This window comes from Trachypithecus francoisi, unplaced genomic scaffold (assembly GCF_009764315.1).
Source record: "Trachypithecus francoisi isolate TF-2019V2 unplaced genomic scaffold, Tfra_2.0 Lachesis_group8, whole genome shotgun sequence".
NCBI classification, from domain to species: domain Eukaryota; kingdom Metazoa; phylum Chordata; class Mammalia; order Primates; family Cercopithecidae; genus Trachypithecus; species Trachypithecus francoisi.
In genome coordinates this window covers 37,336,074-37,351,523 of record NW_022681473.1, presented here as the reverse complement: position 1 = coordinate 37,351,523, position 15,450 = coordinate 37,336,074, and the positions used below count along the sequence as shown (strand labels likewise).

Below are 15,450 nucleotides of genomic sequence, written 5' to 3'. Positions count from 1 at the left end.
GGAGTAAGAGAGTGGGGGAGGTACCACACCCTTTTAAGTAACCAGATCTTGTGTAAACTAACAGAGCCAGAACTCACTCATCACCAAGGGGATGGCACTAAGCCATTCATGAAGGATCCACTCCCCTCATCCAATACTTTTCACTAGGCTCTACCTCTAACACGGGATTACATTTCAACATGAGATTTAAAGGAGACAAACATCCCAACCATATCAGCTGAGTTGCTGTTTTCTGCCTTTCCAACTTCTATTCTCCCCTTACCCAATACCCATTCCCAACCCAAACACCTGGCACAGGAGTAGACACAGTAGAACTTCATGTAAGTACTACCTGCTAATTTAGCATCTCTTGTTATACTTTTTTCAATGTACTTGGGAACTCAAGGACATGGTCATCAATACACTGCCTGGATGAGAGTGGCGTATCCCTACTACCACTGCATTATGATTGTCTGCTTATGTGCCTGCTTATGTGCTTATGTCCCTATCAAACTGATAGAGTCCTGGAAACAGAGATTATAGATTTTCACCTCTGTTGCCCTAAGAACTTGTACAGGGGTTGGCACATAACAGATAATCAATCAATGATGAATTTAAGAAATGGTGGGTCAACGAATTTGAAGAAATTCACTTTTGCCTAAAAAAAAAATTTGACTATTTAGACTAGTTCAGTAAACAAATTAAGATGTTTGAACCATTTACACATATGGGCCCAGTCCTCATGAGAATATGAAACGTGTTTTTAGGAGTCAGATAAAATTAGAACTAAAATTGAAATGGAAGAAAAATATTAAAGAAAGCCATTGACTACTAATGGCTTTATTGTTCTACTCAGGAGCATTATGGAGCTTTCAAGGTTTTAAACCTAAAGAAAAACTCTTAACAGTAAAATTTCTATCAGGAGAGAGAGCTAGTTTGAGGTCTCTTGGTACTGCTTAATTCACACTCAAGAAATAACTCTCTTCTGTCTTCTGGAAGCTACACTATTGTTCCTCCTTCCCCACCCAACAACCAAAAAACAAAGCAGTTTCAAATCCTGGAAAGTACAGAAGAAAAATCTTCTCTGCTCATGTTGTAGGTGTGTTTCTTCCACTATTTGTGGTGGAATTCATCAACCAGGTTGGGGCATGTCCAGGCTGTGTTCCACACATCTTCTTCTGAATCCTCAGCCCAGGCAGAAATCAGACACTTCCATGTTGTCCTTTAAGAGAAGAGCTGGCATTTCAGTGTTTTAAACACTGGCATATTCTGGTTCAATGGCCCAGCTAGATGTAAGGAAAGTGTGTTACCCAATTTTTTTCATCCTTTGAACCAAAAAGATGCTCTTCCTTATGTTTTACTCCACCTGACCATTGCGTGGCTTGAAGGAAAAAAGAGAACACTTTTCAAGAGCTGAGAAAATTGGCATTGATTTAACATAATTTAGTTAAAAGTTAGTTCTCCCCTGCCGTGAGCCACAGCTGATTATTTAAAGAATTATTACCATTCAGTGTTCATTGAGTTTTATCTTTCTAAATTTTCACTGATTAGCATGATTTGTTACTAGGAAAAATATTATGATTTTAATTGCATTTTGGCATCTTAAAAGAATGTTTCACACTACTTAACATCTGCAGTCAACAGATGTTTAAACACAACTCCCTCAATGACTAAAATTTGGCAAAATGTATAATAGTTGGAACAGCTTAAAATTCTAAATATACTTCTAGGAACATGATACAAGCAGATGAAGTACTACTTGTATGTGTTTTATATTAAATATTAAAATATTACATATACCATCCATCTCGGAGATGACAGGTTTCAGGGAAAAAATCAACAACAACCAAGAGATGTTTCAACCCTACCATACCAGAGATATTCTATCTATAAGCAGGGCTATGTCTTATGGTCACTGTCAACTGCAGTGGGGACCCTTTTTTAAGTGCTGTTTATTGTGGTTAACTCTAGAGGCTGGCAGAGGCAAAACTGTGAGACAGATACATTTGTCCCTTTTGCTTCCCCTTTTGGCATCCTTCTTTTCTCTGACTCAGATCCTCAGGAGCTTCCATGGAGGTATATTCTAAGATTAATATGTCAGATTTGAGAAGTTAATTGGTCAGCCTTCAGTTAACTGGGACAAAGACTCATTCATATCAGTGTGTGTGTGTGTGGTGTCTGTCTGCTGTCTGTTTCTCAAGGCAGGGGTGTAGAGAGGAGAGAGGATGACCCAGTTAGCATTTCCTCAACTATTTAACCAGCCATTGGTCAAATTAGCATTTGACCAACCATTTAAGCCGTTATGTTTAGCATGGCTTAAAGAAATCCAGAGAAAAATCATGAATTTCATTTCAATCACAACTTTTTTTTTTTAATTTTTTTTTTATTATACTTTAAGTTCTAGGGTACATGTGCATAATGTACAGGTTTGTTACATATGTATACTTGTGCCATGTTGGTGTGCTGCACCCATCAACTCGTCAGCACCCATCAATTCATCATTTATATCATGTATAACTCCCCAATGCAATCCCTTCCCCCTCCCCCTCCCCATGATAGGCCCCAGTGTGGGATGTTCCCCTTCCCGAGTCCAAGTGATCTCATTGTTCAGTTCCCACCTATGAGTGAGAACATGCGGTGTTTGGTTTTCTCTTCTTGTGATAGTTTGCTAAGAATGATGGTTTCCAGCTGCATCCATGTCCCTACAAAGGACGCAAACTCATCCTTTTTGATGGCTGCATAGTATTCCATGGTGTATATGTGCCACATTTTCTTAATCCAGTCTGTCACAGATGGACATTTGGGTTGATTCCAAGTGTTTGCTATTGTGAATAGTGCCTCAACAAACATACGTGTGCATGTGTCTTTGTAGTAGAATAATTTATAATCCTTTGGGTATATACCCAGTAGTGGGATGGCTGGGTCATATGGTACATCTAGTTCTAGATCCTTGAGGAATTGCCATACTGTTTTCCATAATGGTTGAACTAGTTTACAATCCCACCAACAGTGTAAAAGTGTTCCTATTTCTCCACATCCTCTCCAACACCTGTTGTTTCCTGATTTTTTAATGATTGCCATTCTAACTGATGTGAGATGGTATCTCACTGTGGTTTTGATTTGCATTTCTCTGATGGCGAGTGATGATGAGCATTTTTTCATGTGTCTGTTGGCTGTATGAATGTCTTCTTTTGAGAAATGTCTGCTCATATCCTTTGCCCACTTTTTGATGGAGTTGTTTGTTTTTTTCTTGTATATTTGTTTGAGTTCTTTGTAGATTCTGGATATTAGCCCTTTGTCAGATGAGTAGATTGCAAAAATTTTCTTCCATTCTGTAGGTTGCCTGTTCACTCTGATGGTAGTTTCTTTTGATGTGCAGAAGCTCTTTAGTTTAATGAGATCCCATTTGTCAATTTTGGCTTTTGCTGCCATTCCTTTTGGTGTTTTAGACATGAAGTCCTTGCCCATGCCTATGTCCTGAATGGTACTACCTAGATTTTCTTCTAGGGTTTTTATGGTATTAGGTCTAACATTTAAGTCTCTAATCCATCTTGAATTAATCTTCGTATAAGGAGTAAGGAAAGGATCCAGTTTCAGCTTTCTACTTATGGCTAGCCAATTTTCCCAGCACCATTTATTAAATAGGGAATCCTTTCCCCATTTCTTGTTTTTGTCAGGTTTGTCAAAGATCAGATGGCTGTAGATGTGTGGTATTATTTCTGAGGGCTCTGTTCTGTTCCATTGATCTATATCTCTGTTTTGGTACCAGTACTATGATGTTTTGGTTACTGTAGCCTTGTAGTATAGTTTGAAGTCAGGTAGCGTGACGCCTCCAGCTTTGTCCTTTTGACTTAGGATTGTCTTGGCAATGCGGGCTCTTTTTTGGTTCCATATGAACTTTAAAGCAGTTTTTTTCCAATTCTGTGAAGAAATCATTGGTAGCTTGATGGGGATGGCATTGAATCTAATAACCTTGGGCAGTATGGCCATTTTCACGATATTGATTCTTCCTATCCATGAGCATGGTATGTTCTTCCATTTGTTTGTGTCCTCTTTGATTTCATTGAGCAGTGGTTTGTAGTTCTCCTTGAAGAGGTCCTTTACATCCCTTGTAAGTTTGATTCCTAGGTATTTGATTCTCTTTGAAGCAATTGTGAATGGAAGTTCATTCCTGATTTGGCTCTCTGCTTGTCTGTTACTGGTGTATAAGAATGCTTGTGATTTTTGCACATTAATTTTGTATCCTGAGACTTTGCTGAAGTTGCTTATCAGCTTAAGGAGATTTTGGGCTGAGACGATGGGGTTTTCTAAATATACAATCATGTCATCTGCAAACAGGGACAGTTTAACTTCTTCTTTTCCTAACTGAATACCCTTGATTTCTTTCTCTTGCCTGATTGCCCTAGCCAGAACTTCCAATACTATGTTGAATAGGAGTGGTGAGAGAGGGCATCCCTGTCTTGTGCCAGTTTTCAAAGAGAATTTTTCCAGTTTTTGCCCATTCAGTATGATATTAGCTGTGGGTTTGTCATAAACAGCTCTTATTATTTTGAGGTACGTTCCATTAATACCGAATTTATTGAGCGTTTTTAGCATGAAGGGCTGTTGAATTTTGTCAAAAGCCTTTTCTGCATCTATTGAGATAATCATATGGTTCTTGTCTTTGGTTCTGTTTATATGCTGGATTACGTTTATTGATTTGTGTATGTTGAACCAGCCTTGCATCCCAGGGATGAAGCCCACTTGATCATGGTGGATAAGCTTTTTGATGTGCTGCTGAATCCGGTTTGCCAGCATTTTATTGAGGATTTTTGCATCGATGTTCATCAGGGATATTGGTCTAAAATTCTCTTTTTTTGTTGTGTCTCTGCCAAGCTTTGGTATCAGGATGATGTTGGCCTCATAAAATGAGTTAGGGAGGATTCCCTCTTTTTCTATTGATTGGAATAGTTTCAGAAGGAATGGTACCAGCTCCTCCTTGTACCTCTGGTAGAATTCAGCTGTGAATCCATCTGGTCCTGGACTTTTCTTCGTGGGTAGGCTATTAATTGTTGCCTCATTTCAGAGCCTGCTATTGTCTATATTCAGGGATTCAACTTCTTCCTGGTTTAGTCTTGGAAGAGTGTAAGTGTCCAGGAAATTATCCATTTCTTCTAGAGTTTCTAGTTGATTTGCGTAGAGGTGTTTATAGTATCTCTGATGGTAGTTTGCATTTCTGTGGGGTCGGTGGTGATATCCCCTTTATCATTTTTTATTGTGTCTATTTGATTCCTCTCTCTTTCTTCTTTATTAGTCTTGCTAGCGGTCTGTCAATTTTGTTGATTTTTTCAAAAAACCAACTCCTGGATTCATTGTTTTTTTGGAGGGTTTTTTGTGTCTCTATCTCCTTCAGTTCTGCTCTGATCTTAGTTATTTCTTGCCTTCTGCTAGCTTTTGAATGTGTTTGCTCTTGCCTCTCTAGTTCTTTTAATTGTGATGTTAAAGTGTCAATTTTAGATCTTTCCTGCTTTCTCTTGTGGGCATTTAGTGCTATAAATTTCCCTCTATACACTGCTTTAAATGTGTCCCAGAGATTCTGGTATGTTGTATCTTTGTTCTCATTGGTTTCAAAGAACATCTTTATTTCTGCCTTCATTTCGTTATGTACCCAGTAGTCATTCAGGAGCAGGTTGTTCAGTTTCCATGTAGTTGAGCGGTTTTGATTGAGTTTCTTAGTCCTGAGTTCTAGTTTGATTGCACTGTGGTCTGAGAGACAGTTTGTTATAATTTCTGTTCTTTTACATTTGCTGAGGAGTGCTTTACTTCCAATTATGTGGTCAATTTTGGAATAAGTGTGATGTGGTGCTGAGAAGAATGTATATTCTGTTGATTTGGGGTGGAGAGTTCTATAGATGTCTATTAGGTCCGCTTGGTGCAGAGATGAGTTCAATTCCTGGATATCCTTGTTAACTTTCTGTCTCGTTGATCTGTCTAATGTTGACAGTGGAGTGTTGAAGTCTCCCATTATTATTGTATGGGAGTCTAAGTCTCTTTGTAAGTCTCTAAGGACTTGCTTTATGATCTGGGTGCTCCTGTATTGGGTGCATATATATTTAAGATAGTTAGCTCTTCCTGTTGAATTGATCCCTTTACCATTATGTAATGGCCTTCTTTGTCTCTTTTGATCTTTGATGGTTTAAAGTCTGTTTTATCAGAGACTAGGATTGCAACCCCTGCTTTTTTTTGTTCTCCATTTGCTTGGTAGATCTTCCTCCATCCCTTTATTTTGAGCCTATGTATGTCTCTGCATGTGAGATGGGTCTCCTGAATACAGCAGACTGATGAGTCTTGACTCTTCATCCAGTTTGCCAGTCTGTGTCTTTTAATTGAAGCATTTAGTCCATTAACATTTAAGGTTAATATTGTTATGTGTGAACTTGATCCCGCCATTATGATATTAACTGGTTATTTTGCTCGTTAGTTGATGCAGTTTCTTCCTAGCCTCGATGGTCTTTACATTTTGGCATGTTTTTGCAATGGCTGGTACCGGTTGTTCCTTTCCATGTTTAGGGCTTCCTTCAGGGTCTCTTGTAAGGCAGGCCTGGTGGTGACAAAATCTCTAAGCATTTGCTTATCTGTAAAGGATTTTATTTCTCCTTCACTGATGAAACTTAGTTTGGCTGGATATGAAATTCTGGGTTGAAAATTCTTTTCTTTAAGAACGTTGAATATTGGCCCCCACTCTCTTCTGGCTTGTAGAGTTTCTGCCGAGAGATCTGCTGTTAGTCTGATGGGCTTCCCTTTGTGGGAAACCGACCTTTCTCTCTGGCTGCCCTTAAGATTTTTTCCTTCATTTCAACTTTGGTAATCTGGCAATTATGTGTCTTGGAGTTGCTCTTCTGGAGGAGTATCTTTGTGGCGTTCTCTGTATTTCTGAATTTGAATGTTGGCCTGCCCTACTAGGTTGGGGAAGTTCTCCTGGATGATATCCTGAAGAGTGTTTTCCAACTTGGTTCCATTTTCCCCCTCACTTTCAGGCACCCCAATCAGATGTAGATTTGGTCTTTTTACATAATCCCATACTTCTTGCAGGCTTTGTTCATTTCTTTTTCTTCTTTTTTCTTTTGGTTTCTCTTCTCACTTCATTTCATTCATTTGATCCTCAATCGCTGATACTCTTTCTTCCAGTTGATCGAGTCGGTTACTGAAGCTTGTGCATTTGTCACGTATTTCTCGTGTCATGGTTTTCATCTCTGTCATTTCGTTTATGACCTTCTCTGCATTAATTAGTCTAGCTGTCAATTCTTCCACTCTTTTTTCAAGATTTTTAGTTTCTTTGCGCTGGGTACGTAATTCCTCCTTTAGCTCTGAGAAGTTTGATGGACTGAAGCCTTCTTCTCTCATCTCGTCAAAGTCATTCTCTGACCAGCTTTGATCCATTGCTGGCGATGGGCTGCGCTCCTTTGCAGGGAGAGATGCGCTCTTATTTTTTGAATTTCCAGCTTTTCTGCCCTGCTTTTTCCCCATCTTTGTGGTTTTATCTGTCTCTGGTCTTTGATGATGGTGACGTACTGATGGGGTTTTGGTATAGGTGTCCTTCCTGTTTGATAGTTTTCCTTCTGACAGTCAGGACCCTCAGCTATAGGTCTGTTGGAGATTGCTTGAGGTCCACTCCAGACCCTGTTTGCCTGGGTATCAGCAGCAGAGGTTGCAGAAGATAGAATATTGCTGAACAGGAGTGTACCTGTCTGATTCTTACTTTGGAAGCTTTCTCTCAGGGGTGTACTCCACCCTGTGAGGTGTGGGGTGTCAGACTGCCCCTAGCAGGGAATGTCTCCCAGTTAGGCTACTCAGGGGTCAGGGACCCACTTGAGCAGGCAGTCTGTCCCTTCTCAGATCTCAACCTCCGTGTTGGGAGATCCACTGCTCTCTTCAAAGCTGTCAGACAGAGTCGTTCGCGTCTGCACAGGCCTCTGCTGCTTCCTCTGTTGTTTTTTAGTTGTGCCCTGTCCCCAGAGGTGGAGTCTACAGAGACAGGCAAGTTTCCTTGAGCTGCTGTGAGCTCCACCCAGTTCCAGCTTCCCAGCAGCTTTGTTTACCTACTTAAGCCTCAGCAATGGCAGGCGCCCCTCCCCCAGCCTCGCTGCTGCCTTGCGGTTAGATTGCCGCAGACTGCTGTGTTAGCAATTAGGGAGGCTCCGTGGGCATGGGACCCTCCCGGCCAGGTGTGGGATATATTCTCCTGGTGTGCCTGTTTGCTTAAAGCGCAGTATTGGGGTGGGAGTTACCCGATTTTCCAGGTGTTGTGTGTCTCAGTTCCCCTGGCTAGGAAAAGGGATTCCCTTCCCCCTTGCGCTTCCCAGGTGAGGTGATGCCTCGCCCTGCTTCAGCTCTCGCTGGTCCGGCTGCAGCAGCTGACCAGCACCGATTGTCCGGCACTCCCTAGTGAGATGACCCCAGTACCTCAGTTGAAAATGCAGAAATCACCGGTCTTCTGTGTCACTCGCGCTGGAAGTTGGAGACTGGAGCTTTTCCTATTCGGCCATCTTGCTTTGCCCCCTCAATCACAACTTTTAACAATCTACTGCTATGGGCACTTTATAACAGTTGATAACTCAGGGCTTAGCAGAGAATTGCTTCCTGTCCCCTTGTTGAACTCACCCCCAAGAAAAATGCCATTTCTACATCAAGAATCCTAGAGGCTGTAGCAGAAAGAATGAGAAATCCACATTTTCTATCCCTGGATGGTTAAGTTCACAGTCACAGGAACTGTGCAGATATAAAGACTTTCAATCAATATATCTCTGCCTAAGCTTATCCTGTTATTCTGTTCTCTGTTACTGATTTAAGTCAGTAAATTTTGAGTACAGCCAATTACTTTATATATTATGAGTGGGCCTAGTCCAATCAGGTGAAGGCCTTAGAAGCAAAGACTAAGATTTCCTGAAGAAAAAAGAAATTGGTCTCAAAACTGCAGCATAGAAACCCTACTAGAATTTCCAGCCTGGCCTGACCTGCAGATTGGGGACTCAACACTGACTAAAACATCAACTCATCTGAATTTTCAGACTGCCAGCTTTCCCTACAGATTTTGGACTGGCTGGCCCCCACAACTGAATAAGCCAATTCCCTAAAAGCTCTTCTCTCTCTCCTCTCCCTCTTGACTAGTCCACATTTGTATATGTAACATCTGGATTCAGAGAAGGTGACTGTAGCCAGGAGGAAGTCGAATCATGGAGAGATAAATAGGACTAGGCCATGAGAAGTGCAGTGCAGGTGGTCCATCAGGAAGGGGAAGCAGCTTGTACAAAGACCAAGGAGATGGGGTCTCTGCCTTTGAGGGGGAGAATGGAGGGAGAGAGCCTGAGAGTTGGGAGAGTGTGTGTTAAAGAGCAGTGGGTACTAAGACTGGATGGATTGGTAGGATCCAAGAACTGATGTGTAGAAAAGAACCACTTCTTCTTTTTTTTCCATGCAGGGGGCTTAGAATTATTGCATTTTTATTTTATTTTATTTATTTTTTTTTAATTATACTTTAAGTTCTAGGGTATATGTGCATAACGTGCAGGTTTGTTACATATGTATACTTGTGCCATGTTGGTGTGCTGCACCCATCAACTCGTCAGCACCCATCAATTCATCATTTATATCAGGTATAACTCCCAATGCAATCCCTCCCCCCTCCCCCCTCCCCATGATAGGCCCCAGTGTGTGATGTTCCCCTTCCCAAGTCCAAGTGATCTCATTGTTCAGTTCCCACCTATGAGTGAGAACATGCGGTGTTTGGTTTTCTGTTCTTGTGATAGTTTGCTAAGAATGATGGTTTCCAGCTGCATCCATGTCCCTACAAAGGACGCAAACTCATCCTTTTTTATGGCTGCATAGTATTCCATGGTGTATATGTGCCACATTTTCTTAATCCAGTCTGTCACAGATGGACATTTGGGTTGATTCCAAGTGTTTGCTATTGTGAATAGTGCTGCAATAAACATACGTGTGCATGTGTCTTTATAGCAGCATGATTTATAATCCTTTGGGTATATACCCAGTAGTGCGATGGCTGGGTCAAATGGTACATTTAATTCTAGATCCTTGAGGAATTGCCATACTGTTTTCCATAATGGTTGAACTAGTTTACAATCCCACCAACAGTGTAAAAGTGTTCCTATTTCTCCACATCCTCTCCAACACCTGTTGTTTCCTGGCTTTTTAATGATTGCCATTCTAACTGATGTGAGATGGTATCTCACTGTGGTTTTGATTTGCATTTCTCTGATGGCGAGTGATGATGAGCATTTTTTCATGTGTCTGTTGGCTGTATGAATGTCCTCTTTTGAGAAATGTCTGAAGAGCTTCTGCACAGCAGAAGAAACTACCATCAGAGTGAACAGGCAACCTACAGAATGGGAGAAAATTTTTGCAATCTACTCATCTGACAAAGGGCTAATATTCAGAATCTACAAAGAACTCAAACAAATATACAAGAAAAAAACAACCCCATCAAAAAGTGGGCAAAGGATATGAATTATTGCATTTTTAAAAACAGAGTCATCTTTTCTATAGTACTCTACAACAGAGTCCACTTCAGACTGTGCAGCTGCCCCCAGCTATCACCATATCTTCTGTCTTTCATATCCATCCCCAGAGGTATTTGCTCTTCCTAAAAGGGACGCCCTCCAAAGAAATTTTAAAAGAATCTTATCAAGGAGTCCTGGAGAAGAAAGGGATGTGAGGGTCAAGTCACAACTTTGAGGGGAAATAGAAAGAGGGCCCCTTTCTGAGAAAGGAGAATTTCAAAGAGTCTAAGAGAACCAAAAATTCAGGACTCAGGAAGGTAAGCATTCCTGTTTATGGAAGCATCACAGACCATTTGAGTGAGTGGGTTTTTCAGGTGATATTTAAATGAATAAACATGTCTATCCATGTCTCAGGGTCAGAAATGGTACTTTTGCAACTGATTCTGTCCCTCTTGAGAGGCTTCCACAAGACTGAGAGGGTGGGATGACTTAATGAACATTAAAAACAATGTTATTAGGCCGGGTATGGTGGCACATGCCTATAATTCTAGCACTTTGGGAGGCTGAGGTAGGCAGGCCCAGGAGTTTGAGACCAATCTGGGCAACATGGTGAGACCCTGTCTCTAATAAAAATGCAAAAATTTAGCCAGGCATGGTGGCACACACCTGGAGTCCCAGCTACTCGGGAGGCTGAGGTGGGAAGATCACCTGAGCTCAGGAAGTCAAGGCTGCAGTGAGCCAAGATTGCACTACTGCACTCTAGCCTGCATGGGCAGGAGTGAGACCTTGTTTGAAACACAAAAAACACTTTGGGAGGCCGAGACGGGCGGATCACGAGGTCAGGAGATCGAGACCATCCTGGCGAACACGGTGAAACCCCGTCTCTACTAAAAATACAAAAACTAGCCGGGCGAGGTGGCGGGCGCCTGTAGTCCCAGCTACTCGGGAGGCTGAGGCAGGAGAATGGCGTAAACCTGGGAGACGGAGCTTGCAGTGAACTGAGATCCGGCCACTGCACTCCAGTCCGGGCGACAGAGCGAGACTCCGCCTCAAAAAAAAAAAAAAAAAAAAAAAAGAAACACAAAAACAATCAAACAAAAAAACCGCACACAATGTTATTTTTAAAATACTGAGGGGAGAGGAGGTGGAAAAAAGGGGGAAAACCTAAAACTCTCCATATTCCTACCATCAAAAAATTACATTAATGTGATAAGTGACTTTCTCCCCTCTGAATCTCCAATTCCATTACTTGTCGTAAATATGAATCTTATTCCACAAACTCAGATGTGCAAAAAAAAAAAAAAAAGCACTTTACTTTTACATAAAATTAATTATAAGCCTATAGCAACTCTCTTTATCCTATTAGATAATTAGGAATTTGGTCTCAGATATTATTGTCACCCTCAGGGATGGGCAAGGGTCTCAGGATTTTGTGTAGCACCAAACCCTAATAAGATCTCTTCAGCCATTGAACTTTATCTACAGTATTAACTGCTGAAGTGTTCATGGTCTCAGACTACAAGGTCTCTTCTGGTTCTGGCTCCCCTGCTGCCACTTTTAAAACCAGGAGAATCTTTGGTGAAGCTTTGGAATTCCCAGCTCCCTAGCCCAGCCTCCCTAGGGTCTTCCTCCGCATCAGAGTGCTCCAGAACTCAGACTAAGATTCCATTTACACTCCAAACCCTTCCCTTCTCTCTCCAGTTCCTCCAGAACACCAAGCATAATCTCCTCAATGGGTTTAGGTTTTACAAAATTCAGGACCAGAATCGGAAGTGTCTTGCAGACAACTTTGGCTTCTGGCCCTATGACAAACATCTCCCTTGTGGCAAGAGGCCACAAAAAAGCCCTGACCATCTGCTTACAAGGGAGGAGGGGAAGAAACACTGGGAGGACAAACACAAGTTAATATTCCAAAAATTATACCACCACAAACTGTTGACCGTTTGCTAAGTCTCTTTCCCGAATGTTCTTGTGCTTATAAAGCAAAAATCTCTACACATAAGCTTTTCTTTTTTAAACAAAAAGGGGATTGTACTATATATATGTAGTTACAGCTTGCTTTTTTTTTTTTTTTCACATAGTATAGTGTGAGTATCTTCCTAGAGTGTCCTTATTTTATTTGTAACATTGGTTACTGCTCCACTGATGGGTACTCAGGTGGTTTCCATTGTTTTGCTCTTTCACACAATGCTGTATTGTGCACATACATGTACATCTCTGTGTTATTTTTCTGTCATCACTTTCTAGAAGTGAACTGACTAGGTTGACCAAGTGGCTAGTGAGTCAATACTCAGGTTTATTTGCAAACAGGAGCATAGTTCTCTGTTTCGCTGCACTGTGGGCCCCGGCCAACTCTGGTGGGTTGGTTAGCACATGCTGGTTTTAGAGAAAGAGCCTGAAAATGCATTTCTCAAGATCTTAGTCTTCATGCATTTGAAAAAGTTGGTGGAGTTGGTGCAAAGATTATTCTAAACATCTTTCTAGTTTGCCTCAGTGAATAGGACTGTCACTATTAGTATATAGGAAACAATAATCTGGGCTTTACAACTAACCAGCTAAGAGACCCTGGACAAACCATGTCCCACTTGAGGTCTCACGTAGATCATGTAAAATGGAGATGGGACAGACAGACAATCTCCTAAAGACTTCCTGAAGTGTTATCATACATATTATCATATGTCCTCTGCATTCATAAACATACAATGTCCTGGGCAGGTAACAAGTATCTGTCTGTGGATTGATGACAGACTTTGGGCTATATTGACTTTGCTATGCCTCTTCAGTTTCCTACTTTATATTTTTGGAACAGTATAATATATTTGTATTAACTTGTGTTCCTCCAAAAGCTGACCCAGGGACAAGGGTTCAATTTTAAGAGGTTTATATTTGGAAAGTGCAGGAAAGACCAGTAAGGGAGGTGGCTGATATAAGGTATGTTATCAAGCCAGCTGTCACTGGGCTTAATCCCGAAGGGCAATGCTGAGAAACAGCATAAAACCCATGCTTCAGAGTTATCTGCCTTTGGATCAAGGGTGCTGGGGTGTTTATACATGAAATCCCATCAGCACACCCTAATGTGCTAATGTACTAATTATCAGCACATCTAGCCTGCCATGCAAAGGCTTAGCAGCCTGCCTTGGTTTAAGGAAAAGCCTTCCGGTCAAGAGTGCAAAAAGAGTTTTCTGGAACACAGCTAAGGGATGTAGGCATGGCCACAGTGTCTACTGTGTAACTCTCACAGTTCCCCTCACACCAGCCTTGCTTTACTCTTCTGTGTCTTTGCTCATGTTGTCTTCCCTCCTTTCCCTTTCTGATCAATTTCAAATCCTCAGACTTCCTAGGTTTGTGTCCTGCCTCTGCTACTTCCTAGCTGAGTGACTTTAGACATGTTACTTAAGCGCTCTGTGCCTCAGTTTCCTTATTTGGAAATAGACATAGGGATCATTCTCATCTCATTAAACAGTTGTTAGGATCAAATGGTAATAGTGGAAAGCACTTATGGAGGTGCCTACCACTTAATACGTCTTCAGTAAATGTCATTTTTTAAATTATCCTTCAATAGCTACTTAAAGTGGTAATGCCTTGAAGAAAGCATCCCTGGGACTCCAGGCTGGGTTAAGGGCTCAGGCCCCTTCTTAACACATGATGATGACATTTGCCATATGCAAGTTTATCTTCTCCTCTGGACAGTGAGTCCAGAAGGCATCACTGTGGCTTACTCAAGTCTGTGTCCTCTGCAATTCTTATAGGACCTAACCTGCCATTCTGTGAATGAGTAATAAACAGAGACTTTGCTTTCATTCACTCATAAATAAACCTTTTGCTTTAGGATTCACCCTGAGTAAAACGTAAATTTCATCAAACTCTAGTAATAATACACTTCCTTTATCCTAACACATACATTGCCAACAGTGCTTCCTTAAAACGCACACACACACACACACATGCACATACAAACCACTGCTTAATATTTCTGAAATCAGGTTATCAGTCTTAATACTGAGTTTTTTTTCATTTTATCTGCCTTTCTTATTATTAAATAATAATAAGATTATTATTAAATAAATGATTAAATAAATGCTAGACTCTAGTATTAAAATTGACAAATGTATGGTTTAGACATCAAAGTGAAGGATAACTTGGGAATAGTTCTCAGTTGCTCTTCAAGAAGAAAGCAGGTTCCTGGGGTTCCTCGCCATGTGGTGGATCTCATACTCCCGTCATTCTGCTAACACAATCCAGGAGCTGATTCTGTTGCGTCTCGCAGGGTATCTGTCTCATCCCGATCAAGGATGAGCAGGGCAGACTGGTAGGTCCTAGGAGTGGGAAAGGACAGAAGAACTAGTCTGATGCCATGTTGGAAGGTCAAGACAGAGATGCCAAATCAGATGTCAGGATGGAGGAGCCAACAAAATGGGTAATAGGGGACACAGTTGAGGAATGGAGTGACAGTAGCAAGAGAATGAGAAGTAGGAACCCAGCACAGAGATGTACACCCAGCCAAGAGGTTATCCTGCATTAGACGACGGTGAGCTGGCCTGGAATAGATACCCCAAAACCAAGATCCATGGCAGAGGGGACACTAGCAGTACAGGGTCTGGTCCTGGACATCAGGTGGGTGAAGCTCTTGGGGATGGTGGAGAAGACGGCATTGATGATGAACCATGAGCCTTGGGAGGGTTTAGTCAGATATTAAACATTGCCTCATTTAATTTTGCTTGAAAAGAAAAATAATTCAGGTTAGAATATTTTAGAAGACAGGCTTGCTAGTATCACTAAACCAGAAAAAAAAATTATCAAATATGTGTATATATATATATAAAAGAGCAAATCCAGATTTGAATCCACTCTCCTTGAGTTAATAGCTAGAAGAATTTGGGCAAACAATTTGGACAAGCAAGTTCTCTGCATTTAACTTTTCATCATGAAATACACATAATACTCCTGGGCTGTTGTGAGGAATTATTAAGATAAG

At 41.2% G+C, this 15,450-nt stretch overlaps 1 long non-coding RNA gene across 1 annotated transcript; it reads right to left on the bottom strand.

Annotated features, from left to right (window-relative positions):
- Positions 1–803: 803 nt before the first annotated feature.
- LOC117080421 lies at positions 804–14,797 on the bottom strand. Its single transcript, XR_004435823.1, has 3 exons — positions 14,597–14,797; positions 1,290–1,360; positions 804–1,201 (listed from the first exon to the last, which is right to left on the bottom strand). It is a non-coding gene; the product is annotated as an uncharacterized LOC117080421 (long non-coding RNA).
- Between the last annotated feature and the right edge of the window lie 653 nt (positions 14,798–15,450).